Raw genomic sequence first — 6,285 nt, 5'->3', positions numbered from 1 at the left:
TCTCTGTACTCCAACTCCAACGAGAAATTTCTCAGTGCGGAAGGCAACGAGGGAAGGAAGAGCCTTTCACATCCCTCGAAAGCGCACAAATGCGTTTAAAAACAACATTAATAACTCAAGCGGGATTTTTAAAAAGTTAAAATTTCATTCATTTCGCCTTTAAAAAACGTTAAAGTATCGTGTATGTGTGCTATGCGGGGTGGGTGGTGGGGGGGAGGAGGTGGTGGTTGGGGGGAGGCGGCGTCCAAAGAAATGATTTTTGAAAAACGTACTTAGGCGATAAGAAAAAAGTGATTTTTTGCCAGCCAGACAGTCCGTCAAGTGAACATGGGCGCCCACTTGGTTCGCTCGCTAACCAGCAAGCTATCTATCTAGCTAGCCAAATAAAGACCGTGCTCCGCTTTCATCGCTGCAGCGTTCAACCGAAACACACAAGTTTTATGTGCAGACAAGTCCGCTCTGAAAGTACGACATGAAATAACTTGTGCGAAGACAAAAAGGCGCCGAAATGTGCGTGTACACAAAGGCGGTTTCCGATTTCAGGTTAGCAGGTCATTTTTCCTCCTCATCCCGTCGAAAAACAGTGTCGAAGGCCTCTCCATTGGCCCGACGGCGGCTCTGTTGTCGCCCCGTTAACCAAACCCAGTTTCCGCTCGGTTCGTTGCCTAACGGTCACCCAGAGACCAGCTCCTCGTCGCTTAACTCCCTAACTTCGCCCAAACCGTCCTCCGCACCAACTCTCCCCTGTTTTAAACGGTATTATTGGCCGAATTATTTTCCGCCCCGTGTCATTTTTTTAGTGTCCCCGTCTTCCTGTGGGTGCTTAGGTTCGCTTTCACAGTGGTCGTTTCCGGCCAGTGACACAGTTCCGGCCAGTGTCGCAACGTAAAGTGTCCGACGTGTTTAGCTCGCAGAAGCTAACAAACAAGTAGCTCGTCAAATCGGATTAAAAGCGCAGCTGAGGACGTTTTATTTGAAGTTATTGGCAGAACACATATTAAAAGATAATATATCGAATAAATAGGATTATATACAGGGGGGCTATGTGAAATAAACAGGCTCAAATGTACACAGAAGCCGCGGTACCCTGACGTCGGCTTCATATTCGCCAGACTGTTGTTCGAGTTTTCCCGTTCCACCTTAAATGGCGCAGCGGTTACATTCTGGTGCTCGTAACTGCTGTACCATTTTAAGGTGGAACGGGAAAACTCTAACAAGAAGGCTGCGAATAAGCAGCTCACTCCAGTTTCGTGGTAGCCTGTCTATTCTCAGTATTGTCATGGAGCAGGCTTAGTCGATAAATGTCTTAGAAACAGAATAAATAAACAAAAGTGGACAAAGTCCTTACGAACCCTGTTTAAAATAGCTTCAGTGTCGTTTAGTCATGTCTCGAATCACCTGGACACATTTTTAAAATGAAGCCAGAAGGGCAGTGTGAGATGGACAAGGCAGAGTGTTTTTCTCTGTGTGTGTCGAGTGGTCCACATATATAGACCCCCGGTTCAGCTGTTTCTCGTATATGCAAGCTAGTGTTTCAAACCGTTAAACCAGCTTGAGGGACTATGAGGGGAATGGCTTCAGCAGAGTATATCTGAAGATGTGAGAGGAAAGCCCAGTGCCACCGCTATGAAGCCATTTTACCAACACGCTGCCGCTGTTTCCCCCTCTGAGGTCTCCGTCGACCCTGCCCCTCAAAATGGCGAATGCCGGTGATGCCTCATTTGTTTCCTAGTGGAACTTGCTCACAAATACAACGTGATATCAGATTCCCTAATTTTGGTAAACGCAAAGGAAAAATGTTGCACCATATTATTAGAATAACTATGTACAATTAACTTCACTGCCGTTCAAAAGTTCTCATGTTTTCAGTTGATATTAATTTATTTGATAATATGCATTGTAGATTGAAATAAAATACACACTTAAAATTAGGGTTCTTTATTAAAGGGAATGTTCTCTTTAGAGTCATGAGTTCTGTATAGAACCATTTCATGATTAAATGGTTCTTTGCATGGTGAAATGATTCTTCAGATTGATGGAGAATGTGTTGCATATGGTTCTACATATAGCATCAAAAAAGGTTCTTCTTTTGTTACAATTTTGATATCTGGTGTAGACACCGAAAATGTATTTTAAGTTGTTTTATTTAATATTTCATGTTTTTTCTGCGAACGCCAGATTATTAAATTATACATAATATATTGTATTTATTAATAGTAATGTCTTGAAATGTTATCTATCTTGAAATTTGATTAACACTTTTGAAATCCAAAGTTTTTTGGATATTCATTTTATTCTAGTTTGGTTATCAACATTTTACAGCTTCGTACTATGATTTGAAACCTCTAAAGTTGGAGTACTGGCATAGAATCATTTTATACATGTACCTGCAACAAAATTGGTTTTATATGAATGCAAACAGTGATCCCAAACTTTAGCGTATATCATGGGTTCAAATAAGATTATATTTTTTTAAAGACTAAATGTTCAAAAATGGCGGCAAATAAATTGAGGACAGCATCATTCATTTCATATTTAAACCTTATACATATTTATCTTTCTAGTGATCATCTAAGGTTAAAATACAATTTGGATTGCAATTACTGTTATTTGGTTAAAATAAAAAAAAGTATTATTATACTTGGAGGTGCTATCGATCCAATAAGAGGTGTCAGAATTAGGCCGATATAAGTAGAAAATGATATTGGAGTGAAAAGTTGATTGATCCAATCCTGTAGCAAATCTAGCTTGAAATAGCACACACTGTGTGATGTAATGTTATTAACTTTGTATTTCTTCTGGTGGAGTTGTAGAGTTTCAGTAGTTTGAGCATGATAGATATTTTTAGATGCTCTGTAATTCAGAATAGCTCATTTTAAAGCGTAGAAGTTGTCAAAGCTTATATACAAAGGTACATATATTAGCAGATACTCAAGGTTTCAATATCGTTATCAGTATCAGAAAAGAAAATGTGGTATCATGCCATCTCTAGTTTATCGAACCCTCCTGGTGACATTGCGTATACATAAAAATAATATGTGGCCGCATCATATTAACATGTGGGAACGCGATCCTAATGCGAGGCCACACCTTAGGACGAGGGAATGAGATAATTAAGCCTTGACCACAGCTTAATAAGACATGATCTCGTGTCCACAATTTAATTATCTTGTTCCCATGCTTTACTAAGTCGTGGCCACGCATTAGGATCTTGTTCCCACGCGTTAAAACGGCATGGCCACGTGTTATTTTCATTTACATGGGATGTCACCAGCAGGGCTCCAGAGTAAGGTGTGGGAATGAGATCATGTCTTATTAAGCCTAAGCCTAAATAACAGCACTCTTGGGTGCACAGCTTTCCTTAAAAGCTTCAGTGAATTATCAGACATAAAACTTCAGTGGCATTAACTGTGCTAGTTGGCTTCATGATCTAGCTCTGTAGTCATATACCTCTGCAACCTCAGGGTAAACTGTCATGTAAGGCGTTTGAACAAAACAAATCCTTAAATGGACAGTAATTTTGCAAAATGTCAGTCTAGTAAATAGCCTCCATTCATCTCCTTAATGAACGACTTATTCATGACTGTACGGCAGACAGTGGTATTTCAAAATATATGCTGACGTTTATGAATATACAAATGTACAAATAAATATATTCCTTTAAAACTGCATATGTGCAACAGATAACAAAACAGGAAAGGGGTCTTTATTTAGAAGAATTATGGCTTGGGATAACAAGTGGTTATGCTATGTATACTGTAATGTGTGCATGGAAGTTCACATGAAGGGTATAAAGATGCAAGGATGGTGATGGTCCTTACAGCTCTTACTGTCTCCACTGGCAAAGAAAATGCATACAGGTCTTCCGAGGGTGGAAGGCCAGCAGCCAATGATTTTCTCTGAACATTACACAATGCACTGTTGTTTACACTGTGTGTGAAATTCTGGAGCTGAAGCAGATGGAGACGGAGGACGTGATGATCAGTTCTATTATGTGAGTGCAGAACTGGACCAGCAGTGCTTGAAGGAGCCTGAATTTGTGAAGTCCTGCTAAATGCTGAATATTCAGAAACAAGAAATCGATGAAAGCGAGAAAGCATGACATGCTACAAAAAGTCATGTAACCTGATCCGAAAATGAGTGCCATTTAAAATGGATCTAAACTATGTTACTTGTGCACTGGAGGCACCAGGTAGCAAACTACTTATTTGGACTAATTTCCACCTGCACTTTCCCCAAGCCATAATCCACCTAAATAAGGACGCTTCTTGAATCCCATATGTCCCGCATATGGCTTGCATGACCACACAAACTAGATTTCATGCATTAATCGAAAATAAATACCTTTGCTTTTTCAAAGAGTAGAGGAATGACCAAATCCAAATTCACTTCACAATAAAGTTTTTTACAGTGGGCTTTGCACCTAGTAATGGGTGGGCGTAAACTTTGTTATAACTCTGTGCAACTGTTTAAGCATTTAAGCATTTTAGTACATCAACTTCAATACAGAGGCAGTTTACAAACTAGGCTACAGCTGATGTTCAGCTGTTGCAAACGGATACACCTCCAGAACAGGTCTCTTTTTTACCCGAAGCATTTAAAAAGCCCTTGCTGTTTAGAAGGGTAATATAGCATAGATTCTTTACCTCAGACTTTCCCAATATACACCCGAGGACCATCAGAGCACCACTGATTTTGTGTTTCAGCTTCCAGTAGACCTTTGCATGATGTTTGATGTAGACCAATTATGTAGCTGAGGCATTTTGGTAGCTGGATTAGGACAAAAAAATTGACTGTGGGTTGACTAATAGAACTGCATGGGTTAATTCACCAATTTGTATTAAAATATACGGTAATACTACATTAAGGGTTGCAAATTAATCGATAACTATATGCTAATAAGCAATTAAATACTCATTATTTATAGCAATTTAGTAATTAAGTGTATTGTTAACTAATAGTTTTGTTTGTCCTTAGTTCACAGCTTTATTACTCATTACTGGTGTACTAATTGCCACTAATTACACTGCTTATGGACTAATAAGTGTGTTTATTCATGTAAATAAGTAATTTATGACTTAATCCCATTAATTATCTGTTCATTGATCTACTGATTTAAGTAATTAATTGCCACTGTGTCCTTCCTAGTAAAGTGATTTTTCTCGTTACTACTTACACTATGAATTCATGATTAAGACTTGAGTAGTTACTGACATCCTAATTTCACTGATGTCTTAATTTAACACACATTATCAATTAACATTTCGTCTGTTAAGTCCTTCATGCTCCCACATTTCATCCAATGGCAGGTTGTTTAAGGATCCAAGATTGGCACCTTAAAATTTAAAATAAAAAGATAATAGTGTGACAGATATTGTCGATATGTGCATTTCATACATATAAAACGCTGTTGTCGGAAGAAAACCTCGTATGTCCAAAATGATAACTTGACAGGAAAAGGAAAAAACCTACTTTACTTTTAATGTACGTCAATGGAACCAGAATTTTTTTCAGTCCTTTGGCCGTTTCTTTTAGTCCATTCGTCATGAAATTTACACACAAGGCAAAGGGCAACAGGCATTTTCAAATTATGTCAAAAACTAAAAAGGAGAAAAATGGAGATACAAGGTTTTCTTCTGACAACAGCGATATATTTCATTCTTACGCCTTTAAAGGCAGCCTGTGTTTTAGGCCTGACCAATATGTCTACTCAAGTTTCCTCTTTGATTCACACTGAAGTGTGTTTACGCTTCCCTCAATCATGAGTCTGTAGTATAATTAGTATATTAGCAGTGAAGATCGTCACTTTACTTGGCGAGGCACAAAAAGAAGTAATGGTTAAGTAACATGAATTAAGGAGGAATTAATGGTGAAAATGTAAAGACAGTTCTGAGGACAGAGAAGTAGCAGAATATGTAGAGGTGAAGGAAAGTGTCAAGTAAAGCCCAAAGACTTTGTTCCATGTAAGACTGCACGGTGGAGGAAAATGTAACGGAAGATCAGCAGAATAACTAACAGAATTTACTCATAAGTACTGTTGCTTGTTTACATGAGTAAACACACTCATCGGTACATTAGCAGTTTAATAAGCAGCAAGTAATACACAGTTGATGAGTAAATAAGCTGTGAGCTAAGGACAAACTAAATCAGTTAACAGTGTACTCAATCACTAATTACTAAGTACTTAATCATTAACTAATACTTAACAAGTAGTTTATTACTATATAAATAATGAATAATGTATAGCAATTAAATGATGTATTTAATTGCTTATTAACATAAAAT

The 6,285-nt window shown here is 38.1% G+C and overlaps 1 protein-coding gene across 1 annotated transcript in view; it reads right to left on the bottom strand.

The window, feature by feature from the left end:
- Positions 1 to 872, bottom strand: part of znf865 (zinc finger protein 865) — a 7,268-nt gene extending 6,396 nt beyond the window's left edge. The window contains exon 1 of the mRNA XM_036567248.1: positions 1 to 872. This exon is cut by the window's left edge and continues 19 nt beyond it. The gene's annotated coding sequence lies outside the window, so the exon portion shown is untranslated.
- Between the last annotated feature and the right edge of the window lie 5,413 nt (positions 873 to 6,285).

Source organism: Colossoma macropomum, unplaced genomic scaffold, assembly GCF_904425465.1.
Source record: "Colossoma macropomum unplaced genomic scaffold, Colossoma_macropomum, whole genome shotgun sequence".
NCBI classification, from domain to species: domain Eukaryota; kingdom Metazoa; phylum Chordata; class Actinopteri; order Characiformes; family Serrasalmidae; genus Colossoma; species Colossoma macropomum.
The sequence above is the reverse complement of the archived record's forward strand: the minus strand, read 5'-3'. Positions and strand labels throughout refer to the sequence as shown.